This window comes from Camelus ferus, chromosome 13, assembly GCF_009834535.1.
Source record: "Camelus ferus isolate YT-003-E chromosome 13, BCGSAC_Cfer_1.0, whole genome shotgun sequence".
NCBI classification, from domain to species: Eukaryota; Metazoa; Chordata; class Mammalia; order Artiodactyla; family Camelidae; genus Camelus; species Camelus ferus.
In genome coordinates, this window is record NC_045708.1 from 46,265,884 (window position 1) to 46,291,343 (window position 25,460).

Genomic DNA, 25,460 nt, shown 5'->3' on the forward strand with positions numbered 1-25,460 from the left:
AATGGCTAAAGATGTGCAGGAGGGTAATGAAGGAAGCAGAACAGTAGTCAAATGTTTCAGAAAGGTTTTGAGCCTTTGCATGGAAAGGTAGGAAGTTTCTAGACAAACAATCAGAATCACATCTGGTTTTACTATTTTAATATCTCTTTATAGATTTGGTAAAAAGAGGGAAAACAGACTGAATAATGGTAATGTTTTTGAACAACTATTACAGAAAAACCTTTGCTTACTTGGGCATATTTATTTATTTGGCGTATTTCTTTCAAGTTATATTTCTTACCTTGTTCTGGAGATAAAAGAAAGTGGGAAAAGGCAGGGGGTAGTGGGAAATATTAACCCTAATCCTTACTCTTTTTTTTTTTTTAACTTTAAAGCATTTATTTCAATTTTACTCACATATTTCTTGGGATGGGAATACATACATTATTTACCATTAAATGTTTAATGCTTTACTTTACAATCCCTATATTTGCAGAGACTTGAAAATAATTCCAATTAAATGAAAAAAAGTACAAAAATTTATCTTTCTTCAGACCTTATAATTCAAAGTATATTGAAAACAGCATTTTTACAGCAGCTAAAACCTTTAACCAAAAATTCAGAACCACAGTTTTATAAGCTTAACAAAATGTTAAGTTAAATTATTTTGATGACTCTAACTCTCTATACTAGTCTGATTGAACGAAGAATTCACAGCTGCTGGCCCATAAAACACAAGATAAAGGAATTCTAGTCTGTTTCCAGCTGTTATCTAGGGCTCTCTAGGTTTGCTTCAGTCTTGTTCGTCAGTCAGGTTCATCATCCAGCAGTTCCTGGCATCTGTCCCCTCTTTCTGGCCATGTGTTTTATTGCCACCTGGATTTAATGATGAAATCTGCCTTCCTCACTTTGACTGTTGACCCAGAACCTCACTTATCCACATGGAATGATGGGAAAGAGATTTCATTCTGATCAACCAATCACCTGGTCAAGTTTGTTTGAAGATATTCTTTAGGGTCTGGAAAAATGTAGTCCACGAACAGTTCTCTATGTGGTGGAATTGTTAGTGATTGTTATTGTTTTTTCTTCTTGTGCTAATTTCTCATCAACATAGGAAGAAGCAAGAGCAACATACCAAATTTGTACAGTGGGCTTCTGTCCTTCATATCCTCTTCAACCAGCGCAGCTCAGCTTTTTTGTGTCTTATTTTTTAACTTTCATAGTAAGATTTTAACAAAGGACTCCTTAGAGAAAACAAAGAACAACTTAGTGATTTGTAAATCATGTACATTCAGTATTTCGTTTAATCCTCAAAACAACCCAGCATGGCTGATAAATCATTTTTTAAAATTCTACTTGAAAGATAAAGACATGAAAGCAACAAGATACTGACTGACTGAGCTTCTTTTACAGAGCTAGTTAGCTTTATATCTGGGATGAGAATTCGAGGTCAGAAGTAATTAAGGTGCGAACTGGGAATTCAAGGTGATAGTTTCTTGAAGTTAGCAAAGTGTGAGCCCTAAATTAGATTTTTTAATATCCACAACATTCATATCTCTCCCTGATCTTGTTGGGTCCACTGATACTACATTACTCTACTGGAGGATTAATTGTTCCAACCCTGTTGCTTTGGTGGATCGTCTTTCTAAATTAAAAATCAGGATTTGTAATCTAGCAAAAGATATTTTACTCAAATGCATGAATTCATTTGCAGAAAAATCTTGGAGAGGCATAAAAGTTAAAACCCAATAAAGGAAAGACCTTTACAAAAACAAAGGAAGAAAGAAATCAGGTCTTTTCCGGAAAATCTGGGACATTGAATCATTAGGCATAATATGCTTCCTCCAGGGACACAGGTCACTTTCAATACTTTCCAAAATGTTAGACCAGCCAGGCACTGGGAAACATTTCTAGGCTTTAATAACTGAGCTGCTTTGATGTATTTTGGTAAAAGTTTAAAACCTCTCTGGCCCCATTTTATTGAACATATAATTTTGGTATACAACATCTCTCCCTTAGAATATTAGTGAAAGAATAACCAGAATAACCATCTACTTAACAATTTGGATCATGCCTGCAGTATGTGTACAGTGTGTACAGTTGTGAAACTGCAATTGTCAGAGCTCTAGAAAAGGGTTTGGGGAAGTGGAGAAATTTGTAATCAGGATAGGAAAGGACTTTATTATTCAACTGACTAAAAGTATGTCAATCCCCTGTGTTTTGCAAATAAACTGGAAATCAGGGGTAAAGTTTAGATCAAAAACAGAAACTTAGAGGTTAACTGAGGAGACATTAAAAAAAAATTGAACCAAATTTGTTGTAGGATAATCAGAAAACATAGATACTTAAAAAAAAAAAACAACTATCTGAAACTCCAGTAGCCAGAGATAAATATAATTAAAATTTTAAGATATACTTCATATGCATATATCCATAGGTACAATACAAACTATATATTATGTTTTATAACCTAAAATGGAAAACTTAAATTAAAAAAAAATTAATCAATATATCATAAGCATATTTCTATGTCAAGTAAGAAACTAAAATGTTGTGTTAGTTATTACATAGTCTTTTATTAGATTAATTTACCAAATTTGCATAGAAAATCTTTACTTGGCAATATCAGAAAATCTGAGTTTTGGCATTTATAAACATTAAAATGATAGATATTTTTTATAACCAAAGTCTTTGGAATCCTTTGTTAGTTTCTGAAGCTAAATTCTGGGAAGTGGAATTGTAAGGTATATTGGTTAAGATTCTTTGGTTGCAAGCAACAGAAACCCAACCAGAACTAGCTTAAGGAAAAGAGAGAATGCGTTGACTCAGATTCATTGAAGAGTTTTTTTTCACTAGTAGAGTTTTCATTCTTTGAAACTATAAGGATATATTTATTTTCCAAGTTGAAATACAGATCTGGTCAAAGGAAACTATAGGAAAAAAAAATTTTTTTTACAGTTTCCACTTCAGATTATTTCTCATATACATACTGTGGTCAACAGTCAGCTCAACAATAAAGGGAGCTCTCTGCAGATCTTCCGAGCTCTCTCTGTGCAGCAATCTCTTCTCTGATATGCTGCCCTGAGAACCCTAGCCGCCTTGTCCTCCCATGACCCCAGCTCCATTCTGAACTCAGAGAGACCATGAGGTTCTACTAGGGTTCCCTCTCTTTGCAATGCATTATGAAAACTCTCCAGACACTAAAATGGGGGTAATCTTAGGGTTCCCTTTGTTTCCTCTCTCTCAGTAATCACACTGTTCTGTGTTGTCTGATGTTCAGTGTCTAAAAACCACTTTTTTGAAAAAAATGTACTTAGTCTGTCTTTAAATTGTTTCAGAAGCGAGGGCAAATGTGATCCCTGTCACTCCAGCTTGGTCCACAGTGAAGTCTCTAACTAAACAATTATTCTTGGAGTGCCTATCATGTGCCAGGCAATTGCGATCCCTATTTTTATAGAGCCCATGATCAAACTACAGAAAGGTCAGTATTTGAGACAGCTCCAGTGACAGCAAGATCCAAGGATATAAATGCTACCAGATTTCAAGATCTCTGTCTCTCTTTCCATATCTTGGGTCTCTGTATCTTTTTGCACAGTGGTGCAAAATCTTTCTTTCCATAGATGAATTGAATTCATGAAGACTACGCAGACAAAGTAACTTGTAATTTGTAATTGCATTCTTTCAAGCTTAGTTATTTTAGAAAAAGAGGGATCTCTTTTTCTCAGCTTCAGTTTGAAAAATTTCCAGGAAAGAATGATGAACCCATCCCTTGGATGAATCACTGTGGCCAAGGGAATGAGGAACTCACACTGACACAGTCTGGATCATGTGCCTACCAGGGATCTGGAATTTCTTATAGAAATTCCACATGGGAATTATTAGATGAGCAGCCATCCCAATTTGTGTCTACAATTCTGGATATACTATTTTTTGATACTTCCAGAACTACTTTGAAATAATTTCAAGCTTCAAGACATTCACCCATGGTTAGTATTAAGGGTCAGATGCTTTCCGAATATAGTGTAAAAGAAGCTCAGGTAGAATCAGCCTTAACATTTCATTCATGAATATGGTTCAGACAAACAATACATTATAGAAAGAAGCATATGGGGGTCCAGAAAAAGAGAGAACCCTAAAGGGCAAAGGAGACATTTATAACTTAAGTTCCATAAGAGGAACTTTATAATTAGCTTGGGAAATTTTTTCTCATTCATGGCCAGGAAAGTCTTAGGACATCTAGGTTAACTATGTGACAGCCTGAGCAAGAAAATAACTTTCATCTTGGAGTCGTGTCCCTACTCTTTACCTTTTCAGCCAGTTAGTTACCAAGTTCTGTCCATTCTCTCAACCATCACTGGCATCTCCTTATCCAAGTCACTCTCATCTCTCACTTGGGTACCGCAAAGGTCTTTCCAGCAAACTTTCAGTCTTCCTCCCTATAATGGGGTGCTTGTGCCTGCTGCCCAGCATCGATTTCTGCCTTTTTCGGGGGGGGAGCTGCATTCAAAAATTTCCTTTGGGGAAAAAAATTCCTCTTGCATTCTCAACCATATAATTTAGGTGGGATTTAGCATCACTTTCCATTTCAGAAGTAGATTCTGGTTAGTTTAGCGACTGTTGAATTTCTATTGATTCAGTGAATTCACCTATTCCCCTGGCTATACTGATTATTTTAGGCCTGATGAGACACAATGCCATATTTGTTGGCGGCTTCTGGGAGCTAACTTATATTCTTCCTTCGGTTTCGTATAGAAATGTCACTTTCCTAGAGACAATTTTCCTAATCTCACAATTTAGGTTGTCCTCCCCTGCTATACACTCCCATAATTACTTTTTGTAATACATATTGTATGTATAATTGCTTGTTTAACATTTGCCTCCTTTTTAAAGAATATATACTCCCTGGGTGCGGGGCTTTCTATCATACTCATTGCTATATTCCCAGGGTCCAGCACAGGCCCTGGGGCCAAATACACAGTGAACAAATCACTAGACCAGGAATGAACATGGAGCTCAGAATCACAGAAAAGGCAAAAAGTATATTTTAAGAAGGAATGAGCATTTCAGCAAACCTAGCTTAAATGTCAACCTAAAGCAAACTAAAGCTAAAGAATCTGAGTACCTTGGGTTAAATTCCAACTTAGATTGGGCTAAGAGAGAAAATGTAAAATCTGAGAGGCCAAATATCGTGCCTTTCAAGTCAATTTTTGACTATACTTTCCTACTTAATGTGCTTAGTGAACTCATTCATGTCTGCTGTGCCTGTGCATTATCTATTGTTTTGGCATTTTCTTATTCATTAATTCAACAAATACTTGTTCACTGTCTCCTTTACTTACGCACTGCTATAGATACTAAGATGGATGATTGAAATATGACCCTATAAGAAATTTACAGTCTAATTAGAAAGATAGATGCATAAACAAATAAATTGTAATATGACGTTGTGATTGCTGAAAGAAAAGAGTGGTGATTATTGCTTTCTTCAAACATGAGTTGTTATTAATCAGCGATCTTTCAGTTGCAAGCGACAGAAACCCAATTTCAAATAGCTTCAGCAGAAAATGGAATCTATTGGCTCATGTGCCTAGGAATTCCAGGGATGTAGCTGAGCTGAGGAACTCAAATAATATGGTTGGGTCTCTCCATTTCTTTCTGGATTTATTTCTTGCTGTTTGGGTCTCATCTTTTTCTGAAGATGAACACTGCTTTTTTTTTTTTTTTTTTTTTTTTAAGGGGGAGGTTAGTACGTTTGTTTGTTTATCATTATTTTTTAATGGAGGTATTGGGGATTGAACCCAGGACCTTGTACATTCTAAGCATTGTGTTCTACCACTGAGCTATACCCTCCCCCTGAGGATGAACTCTGAAGTGGATTCTGTGATGCGCTACTCGGATGTCACTTTTATGATGGAAGCACTGGCTTCCCCCAGCTTTAGGGAGTGTTGGCTACTGATGGCTTAAAGCTGAGTCTCTCTCTCTGGGACTTGCCTTTAGACAAAGAGGGGAGCCTCCTCCCTGGGAGCAGCTTGTGTCCAAAAACTGATCAATGAGGGATGATACCAAGACCTGACCTCTTTCTTTTTTTGTGCTTTTTTAAAATTGTAGTATAGTTGGTTTATAACGTTGCATTAATTTCTAGTGTACAGCACAGTGATAGTTATACATACATATATATATGTATATATATATATACACATTCCTTTTCATATTCTTTTTCATTATAGGCTATTACAAGGTATTGAACCTAATTCCCTATGCTGTAAAGTAGGACCCTGTTGTTTATCTCTTTTACATATAGAAGTTAGTATCTGCAAATCCTGAAATCCTAATTTATCCCTCCACCTCCTCTTTCCCCCCGGTAACCATAAGTTCGTTTTCTATGTCAGTGAGTCTGTTTTTGTCTTGTAAATAAGTTCATTTGTGTCATTTTTTTCAGATTCAACACATAAGTCATATCATATGGTATTTTTCTTTCTCTTTCTGGCTTATTTCATTTAGTATGACAATCTCCAGGTCAATCCATGTTGCTGCAAATGGCATTATTTTATTCTTTTTATGGCTGAGTAGTATTCCATTGTACAAATATACCACATCTTTATCCAGTTACCTGTCGATGGATATTAAGGTTGCTTCCATGTTTTGGCTATTGTAAATAGTGCTGCTATGAACACTGGGGTGCATTCATCTTTTCAAATTAGCATTTCCTTTGATTATATGCACAGGAGTAGGATTGCTGGATTATATGGTAAGTCTATTTTTAGTTTTTTTTAAGGACTCTCCATACTGTTTTCCATAATGGCTGCACCTCACCTTGTTCTTTGATTCAAGACATGTCTGAAGGGCCTCCCCAACTTTAGGGCTACCCATAGGATCAGCAGAGGAGTCTGAGGAACCTGAGGTCTGACTTTCGGTAGATCTGTTTTATAGAGAAGAAGATTGAATTTATTTTAAAAATTCTGGATATATAAGGAAGAAATGGAGAGAAGTGAAGAGGAGGAGATATGAAATGAAATCAAAAGACTATTCCAACTAAGACCTAGCACCTTGGCCTATGACCCCTCTCTAGGACTCTGCAGATCTTCCTCAAATGCTTGAATGTCAGTGGTTTTTTATGAAAGAGTGAAGAGAATGGGCATCCCCCTGGACTGGCCTCGGATGGGATGGAGCTGTAAGGCACAGGAACATTTAGGAGTTTAGAGACATAATCTGGGGAAATATATTCTAGAGCTTTATAGAAACAGTGGGTAGGGCTAAGAACTCTACAGGTTATGAGGTTTAAGTAGTGAATATCTGGATTTATCTGTCTCAGCAAAAAATATCTTGGAGAATAGAGTATGGCTTTATTCTCCAAACATTTGAGGAACTAATAGTAAAACTGATAAATGCCAATAAGTGACAATATAATAAAATAAACGTAAAATGCTATGGGAATAGAAAGGTCCTTAACAACTAATTGATATACTAAAGAAAAGATAGATTTTTATAAGTCATTACTGAGCTTTATAATGCAGAGAAAAACTGAGGGAAGAATTAGCCAGGTCTAAAGTTACTATAAAAAAGTGAGATATCAAGAAAAATTTGAAGTCCATTTTCCATGAAAAATTTAAGAAATATGTTCATCCATCTACCATGACATATAAAAATAGTCAAAATTCTAGGCTCCAACTAAAACATTTCTGAAATGGTTTTCTTATGTTCTCTTAATTAAAAAACAAACAAACAAACAAACAAACAAAACAATTTAAAAAACCCCGTAACAATCCACTGAAGAGGTATCTCTGCTGGTGAGTTTACAACTGTGGTTTGTAAATCCTACTAGAAAAAATAAATCAGATAATTCCTGGAGAGCCATTTCTACCCTGTTACTGGCATTTTTTGATGGTGTGATGACGCATAAAAGCAGGAATCTGAACTGAAAATAAAAGAGCAAATTAAGAGAGCCATCTACTGGCAGCTCATTGAAATTTGTTTAATTCATTAGGTTTCTATGCCAAATATGCTTCCATATATAACAGCGTGATCAACTTTCTGGATAAATTTAATCTGACCAACCATGCTATGTTTTGTGTGAAGGAGGATATCTTTAATATAATAATTATAACTTGAAACACAGATACCCATGTTGAGGAGTTATTCTTTGAAATTTAGCCAACTTGGCTATTACAGTAAGAATGATAACAACAGGGTATATGGTGAACATAACAAGAGCAGAAAATATATGTCCAGCATTGTTTTATGTATCCCATGTGTTTCATTGTTACTTACATTAATTCTTGCAATCTTTACAGGAACGTTATAAAGTAGGGGCTATTACTAGTCTCATTTTGCAGATGAAGAAACTGAACACAGAGAAGTTAGATATCTTGGCCAAAAGTCAAGCAGCTAAGAAGTGTGAGAACTCAGATTAGGACTCAAGTAGTCTGGCAGCAGAGTATATACTGTTAACCATAACCAGATACAAACACCTATTGAGTTCACATTATATAATCAGCATTATTATTGCTTATAGAGATACTAAGTCAAATTTGAGAAAGTTACAGTTAGTCAGGATGAAAAATGCAAATGTAGATAAATTTTAACATAAATGATGTGGTACGTTAATTAGAGTATTTAAAGGTGCTCTGAGACCACAATGAAGAGGCACTTACAAAGGAAGAATGGGGTAGTATCTTAGCTTGTTCTAATGACAGCACCAACCACACTAAACTATAATTGTTTACTTTTCTAAACTGCAAGATCCCTGAAGTCAAGGGCTATGTCTGCTTTGCTCACTCTTTTATTCCTCATCTTGGGCACTAAATATTTGTGTCATGAATGAATGTAATTCAGTATTGTTGAGAAAAAAATCTGAGACACAGAGTGATGAAGGACCAGGCTGGAGAACAGTACAAAGACCATTCCTAGAGGGTTTGGTATGCTATGTTAAGGAGTTATTTTGTTGAACTGCTCTGCTGTCCCTACATGACTTCACGTTCTCCATGGTTTCAAAACTCACATGACTGTTGGACTTTCTCCAGAGCTGTAGGGAAGTAATTGAAAATGCCTGCTTGGGGTATCTACCAGGATATTCTGGCGGTATGTAAGACTTAACATGTTAACATCTTCAAATAGAAGACATTTCTCCTCCATCATCAAATCAGTCCCATTACCTACATTCTTTTTTTGTTATTGTTGAGATATAATTCATGTATCATTAAATTCACCTACTGAAGTGTACAGTTCAGCATTTTTTAGTATATTTACAGAATTACGCAACCATCACCACTAATTCCAGAATATTTCATCACCCCAAAAAGAAATCCCATATCCTTTAGTAGTCATTTGCCATCCTCTCCTCCCCCCAACCCACTGAATCTGGCAACCACTAATTCAGTTTTGTTTCTATAGATTTGCCTATTCTGGACATTTCATAGAAATGAAAGCATATAATACATAGCCTTTTGTGGCCGACTTCTTTCGCATAGCATAATGCTTTCAAGGTTCATCTGTGTTGTAGCACATATCAGGACTTCATTCTTTTTTATGACTACAATTCCATTGTATGGATAGATCACATTTCTTTATGTATTCATCAACTGATGGACATTTGAGCTGTTTCCACTTTTTGGCTGGTATGAATAATGCTACAGGTATTTGTATACAGGTTTTTCTGTAGATATATGTTCTCATTCTCTTGGATATGAACCTAGGAGTGATGTTGCTGAGTTATACGGTTAAATTTTAGAGGAACTTATTATTTCGCAAAGCAGCTGCACCATTTTATGTCCCCACCAGTAATACACAAGAGTTCTGATTTTTCACATGCTTGGCAACACTTGCTATTGTCTGCCTTTTTGATTATAATCACCCTAGTGGGTGTGAAATGGCATTTTTGTGGTTTTGATTTGCATTTCTTTGATGCTAAATGATGTTGAACATCTTTCTCCTTTGAAGAAATGTCTATTCAAATCCTTTGCACATTTTTAAATCAGTTTGTCTTTTTACTGTTGAGTTGTAAGTATTGTTTATATACTCTGGAGACAAATCCTTTATCAGCCACATGACATGCTTATAAATTTTTCACTTTGTTAATAAAAATGAAAAAACTTTTAAGGAAAATATTTGTAATTTTGATAAAATTAAATTTGTAACATTTTTCTTTAATCACTTATGCTTTGATATTATATCTAAGAAATCTTTGCCTAACCTACAATTATGAAGATTTACTGTGTTTTCTTTCAACAAATTTATTGTTTTAGCCCTTACAGTTAGGTCTGTGATCTATTTTGAGTTGATGTTTGTGTAAGGCATGAAGCACAGGTCTAAACTGATTACTCTGCCTTTGGTCATACAATTATCCCAGTACCACAGGTTGAAAAGACTATCTGTATTGAATTGCCTTAACACCTTTGATGAAGATCCACTGACCATAGATGTAAGCACTATTTCTGGACTTTCAATTCTGTTCCATTGATATATATGTCTATCTTTGTGCTAGTATCATGTAGTCTTGATTACTGTAGTAAATTTTGAAATTGGGAATGGTAAATCCTCTAACTTTGTTCTTTTTCAAGATTATTTTGGCTATTCCGACTTCTCTGCATTTCTCTGCTAATGTTAGGAACAGCTTATCATATGCCCATGCCTGGATCAATCTTTGTGGCCTGGGGGATGAAGAATTATTATGGACCAGCCTAGCTCTATAGCCACTGGGGGTGGATTCTGAAGAAGAAGGGAAGATGTGACTGGAGAAAAAAGTTAAGACTAGAATGGCGTGTCTTCCTTTAATCTTTATTCATGGGGATAACAAAAGTTGTGTAAGGGAGGAGTGATGTACAGAGGGAATTTGAAGTTCCTTCCTAGAGATCAACAGGTGTGGATAAAAATGCCTGATTTAGGATTTTTTGAGGTAGAACCAGTAGACCCTAGAGGCTGAATGGATATTGGAGGCAAGGAAGAGAGGGAAGTAGAAGATTTCTCCAAAGATTCTCATTTATTGAATTATATAAGATCATTAATGCAGGTAAGCAATCAGTATGTGTGTGTGTGTGTGTGTGTGTGTGTATAATATATTCATAGGATAAAGGAGAAAAGCCACACAATCATCAATTGTGCATTTGAAAAAAATCTAATGACCTTTAATGATAAAAACACTCAACAAATTAGGAATACAAGAGAATTTCCTCAAACTGGTAACAAACATCTATTAAAAAAAACCCCACAGCCAACATTATACTCAATGATGAAAGACTAAATGCTTTCCCCTTAAGATCTAGAACAAGATCTGGATGCTGCTCCTGCTACGTCTATTCAACATTGTACAAGGCAATTCAGCAAAAAAAAAAAAAAAAAAAAAAAAAAAAAAAAAAAAAATAGAAGGCATCCAGATTGGGAAGAAAAAAGTAAAACTATCTTTGCAGATGACATGATCTAAGGGAATCCACAAAAAAAAATATTAGAGCTAATAGTGTACTCAAGGTGGTGAGATAAAGATTGGCATACAATAATCAACTGTATTTCTATACACTAGCAATGAACAATCCAAAAATGAAATTAAGAAAATAGTTCCAGTTACAATAACATCAATAAGAATTAAATACTTAGGGATAAACTTAACAAAAGAAGTATAATTTTGTATACCCCAAACTACAAAACATCATTGAAAAAAATTAGAGAAAACTTAAATAAATGGAAAGACACCTGTGTTCATTGAAAAACTTAAGATTAAGGTGAGGGTACTTCTGAAATTGAGCTACAGATGGATTGCAGCTCCTATGAAAATCCTAGCTAATTTTTTTTTTTTTGCAAAAATTAATGAGATAATCCTAAAATTATTCTGGAAATGCAAGAGACCAGGGATAGCCAAACAATCTTGAAAAAGAAGAACAAAGTTGGAGGACTCACATTTCCCAATTTCAACACTTACTGCAAAGCTACGTAATCAAAGGCAGTGTGGTCCTGGCATAAGGATATACACACACACACACACACACACACACACACACACACACACACACACACATACATATACATACATATCTCAAAAAAATAGAATTGCAAAAAATAGATCTACATATTTATGGGCAGTTGATTCTCAGCATGGATACCAGCACAATTTAATGGGGAAAAAATAGTCTTTTCAACAAATGGTGCTGGGACAACTGGAAATCCACACACGAAAGAGTGAAGTCATTATTTTGCTGAAATGAAGGCAAGAAAATTAATTTTATAGAATAAGCATGTGTTATTGGTAGAATTGTGTCCCCCTCAAATTCATATGTTGAAGTTCTGATCTCCATTACAGTTGCTGTGAAAAAGAGTTTGGCAATTTCTCAAAAAGTGAAACATAAAGTTACCATATAATCTAACAATTCCACTCCCAGGTTTATACGCAAAATAATCAAAAACAGGGATGTAAACAAATACTTGTATGCCAAAATTCATTGCAGCATTATTCATAATATCCAAAAAGTGGAAATAATCCAAATGTATGAACGTTAAATATATATAGATATTTGGTAAACAAATGGATAAACGGATAAACAAATGTGGTATATATCTATACAATAGAATATTATTCAGCCATAAAAAGAGATGAAGTACTGATATATGCTACATCATGGGTGAAACTTTAAAAACTGAGTGAAAGAAGTCAGACACAAAAGACCACATATTGTATGATTCCATTTATATGAAATATCCAGAATAAGCAAATCCATAGAAACATAAAGCAGACTAGTAGGTTCCAGGGGCCAGAGGATGGGGCAAATAGAGAACGACTGCTTAATCAGTACAAAGTTTCTTTTTAGGGTGATGAGAGCATCGTAGAACTATATAGTGGTGATAGATGATGCACAACATTGTGAATTTACTAAATGTCACTGAACTATACATTTTGAGATGGTTGAAATGGTGAATTTCATGCTCTCTGTATTTTACCACCACCACAAAAAGAAAAAAATGCAGCACGAAAAAAAAAGCCCATCTCAGGTTGGGTACTTTAGGTCTGAATGTGATAGCTAGAACTTTAAGAATTACTAAAAGGATAAAATGAGATAATATATGTAAAAGCTCCAGGTACATAACAGGTGCACAATATATAGTAGCTCTTACTATTCTGAAATAAAAGAATATTAGTCTGTAGGTATTTGGGTTTATGACACAACAGAATGACTGTTAAGTCTCTAAACTAAGAAAATGCTACTTCAGAAAAGTAAATGGCTAAGAGACCCAACCCAGAGTTCCCCTGGGCTGTAGAGACAGCCTCTCAAGAAGCCTATCCTTTCTCCGGTGGGCCCACAGCCACTGCAGGAGGCACAGCCTTGCAGCTAAGCAGGCCAGGGGCTAGCACCCCCACCAGCATCCCCACAGCAGTAGCCCCCACCACAATAGAAGGACACACCCAGCCCACAGAGGGGACACCCCTAGAGCATATAGCTCTGGTGAGCACAGGAGAGTGTGCTACTGGGCCCTGCAGGATGTCTCCTACATAAGGCCACTTCTCCAAGATGGGGAAGTGTAACTGACCTATCTAACACATAGAAATAAACCCAGAGAATTGGTCAAAATGAGGGAGCAGAGGAGTATGTTCTAAAAGAAGGAACAAGATATAACCTCAGAAAAAGAACTAAATGAAGTGGACATAAGCAATCTACCCCCATAAAGAGTGTGAGGCAATGAACATAAAGGTGTTCACTGGTGTTGATCATTTTGTAATGTATAGAAATATCAAATCACTATGTTGTATCCCAGGAAGTAACATAGTATTGTATGTCAATTATACTTCAAACAAACAAACCTCACAGAAAAAGAGATCAGGATGTGTAGTTATGGGGGCGGTTGTGGGGAAGGGGAATTAGATGAAGGCAGTCAGAAGGTATAAACTTCTAGTTATAAGATAAATGAGTACTAGCAGTGAAATGTACAACATGATTAATATAATTAGCCCTGCTGTATGTTATATATGAAAGTTTTTAAGAGAGTAAATCCTGAGAGTTCTCAACACTATATGTTGCAAAACAGAAAATAAGAGTTTAGGTGTTAAAGCATTTTTATCCAAGGGATATAAAGTAGAGGGAGAGCTTGGGACTTGGATTTAGACAATTCTAGACGTGAATTCTACTTTTCTCCCTTATACCTGTGGGATCCTGAGCAAATCACTGAACTTCTTGCAGCTTCACTTTCATTGGCTCTAAAATTAGGACAACACTTAGAACTGAGACTAGAATATATTAAGTATTTGCTAAAATGTAAATGACTAAGAGTTTAAAGCAATAATTCTCAAAGTGTGATATGCAGACTTCTAGGGTTTCCAAGACCCGTTCAAGAAGTCTACAGTCAAAATTGTTTTCATAAGAATTCTAAGACATTACCTTTTTTTTTTTTTTTTTTTAACTATGATGACATTTGCACTGAAGTTGCAAAAGCAATGGTGGGTAAAACTATTGGCAACTTAGTGTGCATCAAGGCAGTGTCACCAAACTATCCTAGTAGCCATTGTATTAACCACTGCCATGAACTTGAAGTAAAAATGTCACTGTAATTTATAAGTGCCATTGATGAAGCAGTATAAATTATTAATTTCATTGAATCTCAACTCTTAAGTGCAAGCCTTTTGGGTGACTAAAGCACTTGTGCTGCATACCAGAGTCGGATGGTTGTCTTGAGGGGGAGCGTGTGTGATTATCTGAGTTGCCAGCTAAACTAGACAATTTTTTTGGAACGCCATTTTTTCATGAAAGAGTAACTGATCAATTATGTTTATTTAGACTTTGGCATTCGACAGAAATGTTTTCCAAAAGGAAGGAAGCGAACCTGTTACTTCAAGGAAAACCACACTAATTTTAAGTGAAAATTAGAATGTTGGAAAACTAGTACCTGCTACAGTGAGCTTGTCAGCTTCCAGATACTTAAAAATCTTTCTGACTAGAAAAGTGCACGGTAAGGACATGCCCACCTCAGGACTACTGTACCACCTGTCCTCCCTACCTGGAATGTGCTTCCCTCATATCTACTTGCCTCATTCCCTTATTGCCATTAAATTTTCATTCACACATCACAGAATTTCATTCACAGGCCTTACCTTCTAAATGATGGCCCTGACCACCATTTTAAAATTGTAATCCATCCCTCAGGGCTCTTGGTCCTCCTTTCCATCCTCTATTGTGTTTCCTCCCTCCGTCCCCCATAGGACTTATCACCTTCTTGCATTCTACTATAATTTACTTATTTTATTTTTTGTTTATTTTCTGTTTCAATCCACTAAAATGTAAGCTCCTTGAGAACAGGAATCATTGTTTTTGTTCACTGATATAACCCAAGCCTCTAAAACAATGCCTAGCACATTGTATGCAGTTCATACATACTCCTTAATGTTAACAAACATTTGTAATACCAATATTTCATGTTAGTATATTCATAAAAAGTTAATATTATACATCAAGTTGTTATGGGTCATTATTTTGGTTGCATTATATATTTGTTCAATGTTTGACTTTTTTTTATCAAAGACCTGGGTTATTCTAAAAATCAGAATATACATATGTATATATATACACATACATGTATGTATACACATACTTCTATGCCACCATAAGATTTTGTATCTTTATTAAGTACAATAAATTCATTCATTATGTGCATGCTTGTCTCCCTCAATAGATTTCAAGCTCCTCAAGGGCAAGACAATGTCATGTTTAATTAGGCACCTGACCAACTGAGTGTGTGACTGTCCACGCCTCAAAGATGAAACATTTACTAGAGTAGATTCATTAAGAATTGGCTTTTACATTTAGTGGTACAAACTTGGTGAACTTATTAAGTAAATGAAAATCTTTAAGTACTGAGACTTAATAAACATGATCCTTCCCAGCTTTTGTTTCTGTAGAGAAGTCAAAAAGAATAAATACCAAGAGGAGTTCTCTTCTGGTTGTCTTTTTACTTTTAAATATATAAATCTAAGGATTTTATAATTTTACTTAAATACTAACGTTTTGTGACATCAAGATCTAGCATTAATATCACGTAAAATTAAGTAGAGAGCCTTTCTGAATCTTGCCCCAACTCAAAGTCTGAGACCTGGCTTTTGATTCAAGTGACAAACTGCCAGAGTTAGACTCTTTCCTCTTCCTCTAAGCTCACTGAATGCCTTAGTCTCCAAACACCTAAAAATATTTAAGTTTCTATCAAAGGAAAAAGAGAGAAAGAAAGTGAAAGAGAGACTATTTTTAGATTCAGAAGAATCTGAAATTGGACCAGGCTGAAATTTAGACTAACAAAAGTAACGTTTATGAGCACTATTTAACTTGCTGTCTTTCCCTGCAAAGCAGCATAAGGTAGACAAAAAGAGCATAGTTTAAAAAAAAATTATAAATAGTTCGTAACAATGTGGAAATCTGCTTTATGTTTTAATGGTAAGTGAAAAGAACTGGGTTAAAAACATGCTTTAAGAAAAATTACAACTCTATCCAACAAATGAGAAACTACATTAAGAAGAAAAGATGTCAAAATACAGATCAAAATATCAACCATGGTTGCCTTTAGATAACGAAATGTAGAATGATTCTTTTCTTTCTTACTGCTGCTCTGCATTTCATAGTAATTTACTGTGTATATCTTATTTTACAATTGGGAAAATAGAAACTTTCAAAAGAATGAAAGGAATAAAAAGAAGCATAGAGAAAAAAAATGTGAATTTTGAATTCACGCTTATCCGAGTTTAAATCATGTAAATGTTGAGACATGTTACACAAGTCAAGAAGTATGATAATTTTTACCTACTGGGCTCCAGGTGCCTTAAGCACATCAGTTCTTGCCCCAGGCAAGAGGCCTTAGAGGGCTCCACCTATAATATGACTACAAATATCATACTAAAAACACAAGAGTATCTCTGTCATTCTCTAACTGGCTTTCAGCCCTAACATGGTGCTACCCCTCACCCTAAATCTCTTTTCCTGACTAACATTGTTCAGGCCCTAGGAAAATGCTTCTCCACATCTCTTGCCCTACAAAAGGCAGCTATATTCAAATGCTGTAATGTTTTGGGCTTTGTTGGTAGCAACCTCAAAGATGAACATTGCTTCAGGGTAGGGAGAGGATTTGAGTAGCAAAAATGATAACTTGTCAAATCTTATCTCTCAAAAAGCATGAAGGCAAGCAGATTCTTGTATAGCAGAGAGTCATTTCACAGTAGAGCGAGGCATTCACTTTCTTGCTTCTGCTCCTATTCCAATTTGTGGTTCCAAGTTACTTATGAACTAGTGTGGTATTTGCAACAGTTGGATATGGTGACTCTGGTGAGTATTTCTAAAATGGTCTACTGTGATCCCCACATCTTTGCATGTGTGCCTTTGTGTAATAATCTCCCTTTGAGTGTGGGCTGGACCTAGCAGATTGTTTCTGGTAAGCAGAAAAGGGAAAAGTGATGCAATGTAACTTCCATGATTGGGTTTTAAAAGTGTGTGACTTCCATCTTGCTAGCAGACTCTCTCTGGTACCTTTTTGGCTCACATGCTTTGATGAAACAAGCTGCTATTGTTGGAGAGGTTCATGTGGCAAAGAACTGAGAGGCAATGACCAATAGCCAGTGAGAAATGAAGGCCCTCAGTCCAACAACCTGCAATGAACTGAATCCTGTCAACAACTACTGAATGAACTTGGAAACATATTCTTTCTCAGCCACATTTTCAGATGGGGACCACAGACTGTGGCCAAATTTGATTGCAGCCTTGGCAGAGACCAGGAAGCAGAGGACCTAGCTAAATCATGACCAGATTCCTAACCCACAAAAGTTGCAATAATAAATATTGGTTTTTAAAACCACTAGGACACGAATAATTTGTTATACAAAATACATAATTAACACAGTAGCTGAGAAACATTTTGCAATTTCAAACATTATATATCACTCTTAAATGTATATATATGTAGGCCTAAACATAAAAATATATTCTATCATAAAAATATGATTAGCAATGTTGAATATCTTTTCATGTGCTTATTGGCCATCTGTGTATATCCTTTGGAGATGTCTATTCAAGTCCTTTGCCCATCTTTTAATTGAATTGTTGTCTTTCTGCTGTTGATCTCTAAGTTCTTTGTATATTCTGAATACTAGACCCTTATCAGCTATGTGATTTACAAATATTTTTCCCATCCTGTGGATTATCTTTTCATTTTCTCCAGTGTCCTTTGATGCATGAAAATTTACAATTTTGATAAAATACAATTTCTCTATTTTTTCTTTCCTGCTTGTGCTTTTGGTGTCATCTAAGAAGCCATTGACAAATCCAGGTCACGAAGATTTACCTGTATGTTATATTCTAAGGGTTTTATCATTTTAACTTTTATATTTAGATCTCTGATCCACTTTGAGTTAACTTTGGAACATGGTATGAGGTAAGGATGCAACTTCATTCTTTTGCGTGTGGGAATCCAGTTGCTCCATCACTACTTATTTGTTATTCTTTTTTAATTGAATGGCCTTGGCAGACACTGCTTTTTTTTCCCCTCTAATTATTCTCATTGCGGTAAAACACACATAACATAAAATTTACTATTTTAACCATTTTAAGCATACAGTTCAGTAACATTAAGTACATTTATATTGTTGCAACCATCACTACCATCTGCCTCCAGAACCCATTTTATCTTACAAACCTGAAACTGTAGCCTTTGAATAATGACTCTACTCCTCTCTTCCTGTCACCCTTGGCAACCAACATTCCACTTTCTGTCTCTATGACTGTGACTGCTCTAGGTACTTCATGCAAGTGAAAGCATATAGTACAGTTGACCCATGAACAACATGGGTTTAAATTCATGGGTCCACTCACACTTAGATTTTTTTCGGTAGTAAATACTGCAGTACTATATAATCCATGGGTGACTGAATCTGTGGATGTGGAACTGCGGTTACATAGGGCTAACTGTAAGTTATACATCGTGGAGTTTTGATTGTGTGGGGATGGTTCCCCCTAGATTCCTTATTGTCCCAGGGCCAACTGTATTTGTCTTTTTGTGACTGGCTTATTTCACTCAGTAAAATGTCCTCACATGTCCTTCCATATTGTAGTATGCGTCAGAATTTCCTACTTTTTTAAGTCTGAATAGTAGTCGGTGGTGTCTATACAACATATTTTGTTTATCCACTCATCTATTGATGGACACTTGGGCTGCTTCCACCTTTTAGCTTTTGTGAATAGTGCTGTTATGATGTGGGTGAACAGCATGCATTGCTTTTTGTTAGGGAGAGAAGCTTTTCCCGGCCCCTCCTCCCCACCCCCAGGGAAGATATTCCCTCACATCTTGTTGCCTGGAATTATGTCACATGTTCATGCAAAAACCAAGAGAAATGGGTCACAGTGTTTGATTTAGGGTCTAAATGTCAGGCAAATCATAATTTATGACTTGCAGGGCTTGGGTTGGGGGATCTGTCTCCTGAGGCTCTTGGCTGTGAGGAGGAGTGTGGATTCCTTTATAAAAGAAGGATGTGAGTGTAAGTCCATTACACTCTCTGCTGCCAAGACTGGTAAGGGCTACACACACAAGTTAGGGTGAACCTCAGATTTACATAGGATTTCTGTTTTGAAACCTTGAGGCTGGTGAATACTACTTCATATTCCTGGCATCCTTAGTCATCATCTTTTTTCGTGTGTTCTCACCTGTGCTTCCTTTCTTATGATCCAACCTTCTACTACTTGTCTTTATCCAAAATCTTTCCATTCCTTCTCTGATGCTCTAAGTTGCTACAGCCTGATTTTCTTCACAGAAAGCTTGCTTCACCTCTTGGTCTTATTGAGAGCTTGTCTGTAGGTTCTAGCAGGAGAGTGCAGCTACTCGTATACCCTTGACCGAGAACAGTTCTCCTCTATCGGGGATGGTCGCCCTCTTCAATCGAGTGTGCAGCTTTGGGAGGGACGCACATGGAGCGGTGAGGGAGGAAGGGGATACCTGCATAGCCAGCCAGATCAGCTGAATCAACCCTGGTGATCAATGGGGTGAGAGATGTCGCAGCCAGATAGCCCTCACATAAACCTCTTGGTCTTACTGAATGCTGACTCTTTTCTGAAGATTCTAACTCCCCACAACTTTCTTGAATTTTGCTTTTTTTTTTTTTTTGTCTTTTTGGTCTCATTTATTCATGAACACCAGGTCCAGAGGTGAGTTGAGATCTCTCCTCATTCTTCTATGCTACATCTAAACCAGTAGTCTGTCTGCTTTTAGGTAAAAATCCTGTTCCTTGAAAAATTTCATGATATTTACATATAGAGTTCCTCACCTTCTCTCATCTCTGTCACCTTTTGGCATCCTGGACACCAGCTCTGATTCTCATCCACCTGGCTCACAATCTTATCCATGCCCATGGTTTCAACTCCCACCTAAAGCCACTGAATTTCAAAACTGTAAAGTCAGCTAAAGTCTTCCTCTTAAGCTCCACATCTAATTGCCTTGTGGGCATAGCCATCTGATAGGGCTTAAGCATTCCTAACCCAACATATGGAAAACTGAAAAAACAGAAACCTGGGAGTCTCCCTTGATTTCTTCTCTCTTTCACCCTTCCTCTTGATTCTATTATCCTAGTATCTCTGACCAGATTTTTGCTTTTCCTTTATCACTGTTTCAGATCTCCCTTTTTTTTTTAACCTGAATTATGAAAACAGTCTCCTAACTGGTCTTTCCAGCCCAAGCCATTCTCCATAATAGTGCAACCAGCAGCCTAAAATGTGATCTACTTAATGTCAGTCTCTAAATGGTTCCCTTTATAACCAAGTTACAGTCCAAGATTCTTACCATAGTATACAAGTATCACTCCCCAACTCTCATGTTCTAGCTATAACAAATTTCTGGGTTATCCTAAACTGGTTGAATCTCCCTCTTCTGCAGCAAGTCATTTATTTTTGTCAGTTAAGTTATCTCAGGACTTCCTTCTCCAGGATCCCTCAATTTGAGAAAAACTGACACTCCCTGTTCTCTTAACACCCTGTTCAGCCCTCTATCATAATGTCTATACCACACTGTATTGTAAGACTAAGTTTCTTTCCTGAATTCTTTTCATCTTTCCATGACTTTGCTCAGTGCTGGGTGTTTAGTAAATATTAGCTGTGAATAGACTTTGTGCTGCATTTCAAAGCTAAGGTTTACTCTGTAGCACTTGCTGAAAAGTGACTGTGAAAGGAAAAGGAGGGTGGAATAATACTGCATTTAGGAGGGAAGCTGAGTCCACTGAAGTTGCTGTCAAAATTACAGGGATTCAGTACATGTTTGTAGGCTAAGGAAAGGAAAAGAGGGCGGTGGAGAGAGAGTGAGCTAGAAGATGTAGTGGAGGGATTGAAATAAGGTCATTTGGAAAGGGGGAACGATTTTCACCAAGTTTTCCTTAAAATATTTTTTTAGCCTTTAGAGGTCCACAAGGTTCTCATCTCGTCAAGGCTGAGTTCAGTTTATCTCAAAATAATACTCTTGATCAGGCATTCATGGTACATATTTATTTATTAAACAGAACCTTCATTTTCCCCTGGGTCTGGGCAGGAGATGGATTAGAAGTATATTTGGTAGAAGTTAAGAATTAAAAGTTTACTAACAAAAATCTGGAGCTGTATCACAATCAATGCTACTAGAACGGCTGGTATCTTTTCACAGTATATGCCTGAGATACGATGAATTTTAGAAAGGGCTTCATACTTTAGATGAATGTTTTTTATATGTATACACACTAAATAGCCAATTGCTGTTTTGCATGCTTTTTGAATGGAGCATTGTATTAGTCAAATATTCTGGTTTTAATAGCTATTCAATTATACAATCTATTAATTTAAAAAATAAAGCACAGGTGTTAGAAATAGCTTATGTTAAAACCATAGTATGAATGAGAAGGCAGTTTCAGGGCCTCGGTAATCACTGTGAACTCTCACAAACACTTAAAGAGAGCCAGTTACTCTGTACAAAGTACTATGCTTAGCGCTGAGAGGGATACAGATGTTGAAGATGCAGCTCCTGCCTTTTAGAAAGTTATATTAGCTATTACAGGAATCCTGTTAACTAAATGCATGTCATTATTAAAAGTCGATGTTACACCTATTTTACTTTCTCTTTTCTATTCTTATAAGGTTCTTCTTTCCACTTCCCTTTAATTCTTCTCTGTTTATCAAAACTATCTGTGCTTCAGAAACAGACTATAGTGCCCAGGCAGAGTGCTTTGCCCCTAGCAGTACTTACTGTGTATTTGTTGAACCGAAATGAACATCTTGTCCAATTTTAACTCTTTTGTGGTTGGCAATTGGCTGAATTGGAAGGTCAAAGACATTTAGAGGAGAGAATATTGCTGAGTACTGCAGCTGCAATAATCTCTTTTAAAAATCTAAAGGCTGTGACATAAATTATGTACTCTTCGGACTCTTTCCCACGTTCATTTACACAATTGATCACTGAAACTGCTTTAGAAATACATCTATCATATATTTAGCATATTTTAAAGTCTCCTTAATAACGTCCCTGATAAGTGTGTTCATTTACTACAAACATCTATGAACAGCAGATAACCTAATTATAGTTTGTAATTACCTCTGAATCATTCCAATGAAAATGTTTTCTCTCACTGTGTTCATATTGTTTTGGTGCATGAGTATGGAAAGCAGCAGATTGTTCTCCATGATCATAGATTTTAAATATTTACTTGCTAGTGCTGCATAATTTAGCACACTGAAGCTGGAAAGCAGTTTGTACCATAGCTGATGCCATGCCAGTGTTATAGAATACAATTTCCCTCTGTGACACCTATGTGAAGTTGTAAAAACGGAAAGTGTTCTACTCTTTTTCTAACCAATTAAAATTTATTTTGCTGTAAATTTATAGAAAAAACAATGTTTGTGCTATACATCTAATTCCATTTTTTTGTAATTACCATGTAGTTTAAAGAATTGAAGCATTGTTTCTCATGGCTTGTTAATACATAATATTAAAAACAAAATACATTTGTCCTTGTAATTCAAGTCTTTATGAAAATAACAACAACAACAAAACCACCCAGACAGCTTGTTACATGCATGTTATCTGTCCTAAGAAATCAAAACACAGTTTTATGTTTTAAAATATGGAACCACTGGCTATCTAATCAGGCAAGAAAGCAGTTATTGCTTGCTCACTCTAATAAGTGTAACATCTTGCTATATCCTTTGTGTGACTGTTTACTTGGTTGCTCTACTACAAAACAGAAAATAAATAGTTGCAGTTACCTGTTTTTGTGAGAATAATAATAAAAATAATTCAAACAATTAAACACATTAAAAAATTGAACACCTTTTCAAACATAATTTTAAACTTTCAACTCTGCATTCATAAAGATTTTCCTTCCCTGGTAGTTTCATAGTCCAGTAGCACAGGCTGTTAATTTTTCACTTCTAGCTCTTTCTATAATTTTCTATGCAATTCAGGAGCACGTCTGGTAGCCCTTGTTCCAACACTATCTTGCAGTACCGCAAAAACGACAGAGGATTACATTTTGCAGTAATTTAGTATTTCTCTCAACACCCCTTATGAGTGAGGATAGAAACCTTCATTTCATAAAAAGCCTTTGCATCTGTCCTGTGTTTCAATTCTGGAAAATAATCTGAAGGCGGAAAATGAATGCACATATTCCTTCATATTCTGTAAGTATTGACCTACAGTCCCAACTATAGCGTGGCTTAAAAGTACCCTCACAACAGGACAGGAGGGAATACTGACTGGTATTTTCACCAAAGTGGTGATTGGTAGAAAGGTCTACGTTAATTTAAAGGATACAGTGAGTCCTCTGAAATCACATTTGGGGCCTCCGGGCGTCAGGGGCAATGCAGAATGTGGGGTGCAGGGCATGCTGGATCTTGTAGTTCCCGCGCTGGGAGAGAGCGAGGTGCACGCTGGGAGTTGAAGTACAATTGTTCAACAGGAACTGGCGGCAGGCAAAATGTAGTTTATTTATCAGAGACACCACTTACAGATGGATACTTTCCCTTGGTTCTGCATTTGCTATATTGGTGACTTAGAGTCTGGGGCGGCGAACAGTGCGAAAAAAAATGGATGAAGTAAGCGGAGCAGGGGTCCGTCGACGGCCACTATTGAAGCCGCCAATCCATAGGCTTCAGTGCCCCGGAAGTGGCTCATCTGCTGGGTTTGAAGTTGGGGAGGGGCGTTCTTCTCACTACGGTGGCCGGGGAGCTCGAGGCGCCTGTGGCTGCGGCGCTGAGGTCCGAGCGTCTGCGAGTGTGCGGGCTGCTTTTGTGGCAGCCGTTGCTAGAGCTGGAACATTTCCCGGATTGGTGGCTCCTGCACGTTGTTTACACGTCTCCAGTTCTGTTTTCGGTGAGGGGTCGACTTGAGACTAGCGGAGTTAGAAGGTTGGGACTTAGTGTCTCTGGTCCTCGAATGACCAGGTTTCTTGGGTGGGGGGTACTGTCCTCAGTGGAGACCTTGTGGCTAACCGTTTAGGCGCTCTGAGGGTTTTGGCTCCTCCTTCATCTCTTTTTTTTCCAGTGTCATTTGTCTTCTGACTCCTCGCCTTTCCTGGGCTCCAGAGCTGACAAACCATAACCCTTCCTGTGGGCAGCTGTTCTCCCTCTCCTAGAGGCGTTTCATATGTGTTTCAGGCACGATCTCTTGTCCCCTAAGCTGTCGCATCTGTTTAACTCCTTCCCTATTTCTCTCCAATAAAAGATAATAGTAAAATTAAAAGAAAAAATATTCCTCCAAATTGGATTCTCAGGATCTCTGTCTTCTCGTTCCTAACTTCTTTATCCCTTTTTGGCCTTTGTTACTGCTTCATACTCTAACACGTTTGTCTAAATGTCTTAATGCTTTTCCATCTAGACATTAATGTTAAAAAATTTTATTTGGTTCTCTCTCATCCTAAACTCTTCCACCTCCGTCCACATCTAAAGGCTTTTTAGGTTGGTGGTTCAAGTACGTTCTTATGACTGGTGAATACGAGAGACGTCAATGATCTGCTAAGCATGGCTCTGCCGATTGAATTTACATTTTTGTGGCTTCTCTGGCTTACATTTTCGTGTTATATTGATTACTTTTCCACAAGGGGTTCACTGCTATCCTATAGAGGAGAATACCTTGTCCTACAGCTCTTTATGTCTGAATTACTTAGAATTTTTTTTTCTCTTTTCCTACCGGCAACATATGTCCCCAGTGGAATTTTTGCAATGATTTTGTGTCAATTAATAGCAGGTAGACACAAGGGAATGCGCTTTCCTCCTTGTTGCTTATGATTTGTAATTATATTGTGAGCCACTGAAAGTACCCAGAGGGATTGGAAAAGCTTTGAAAGGTAAAACCGATGTGTGTGCCGATTTACAAATTAATAAAGCTTCTTCGCTGAACAAGGAAGAGTTTCTAATTAGTTCCATAATCGGAGGCTATATTGACTTAATTATTAGTTCTTTCACTAAAATTTGGGGAGCTGTTTAAGTTTAAAAAGTAGCCAATATAAAGAATTTTATAGTTTAGTAAAAGTTTAA

At 36.7% G+C, this 25,460-nt stretch overlaps 1 protein-coding gene and 1 long non-coding RNA gene across 5 annotated transcripts in view; one reads left to right on the plus strand and one right to left on the minus strand.

The window, feature by feature from the left end:
• Window positions 1–23,984, minus strand: part of LOC116668045 — a 36,132-nt gene extending 12,148 nt beyond the window's left edge. The window contains exons 1-3 of the long non-coding RNA XR_004325108.1: window positions 23,740–23,984; window positions 22,177–22,241; window positions 1,115–1,223 (exon numbers count right to left, since the gene is read on the minus strand). This is a non-coding gene — a long non-coding RNA (uncharacterized LOC116668045). The remainder of the gene's footprint in view (window positions 1–1,114; window positions 1,224–22,176; window positions 22,242–23,739) is intronic.
• Window positions 23,985–24,039: 55 nt separating this feature from the next.
• Window positions 24,040–25,460, plus strand: part of ATG4C (autophagy related 4C cysteine peptidase) — a 70,358-nt gene continuing 68,937 nt past the window's right edge. For 3 of the 4 annotated variants that reach the window (XM_006181282.3, XM_032494460.1, XM_032494458.1), the window contains exon 1: window positions 24,040–24,297. The gene's annotated coding sequence lies outside the window, so the exon portion shown is untranslated. Of the gene's footprint in view, window positions 24,333–25,460 lie in introns of all 4 variants that reach the window. The other variant, XM_032494459.1, reaches the window with a different exon arrangement.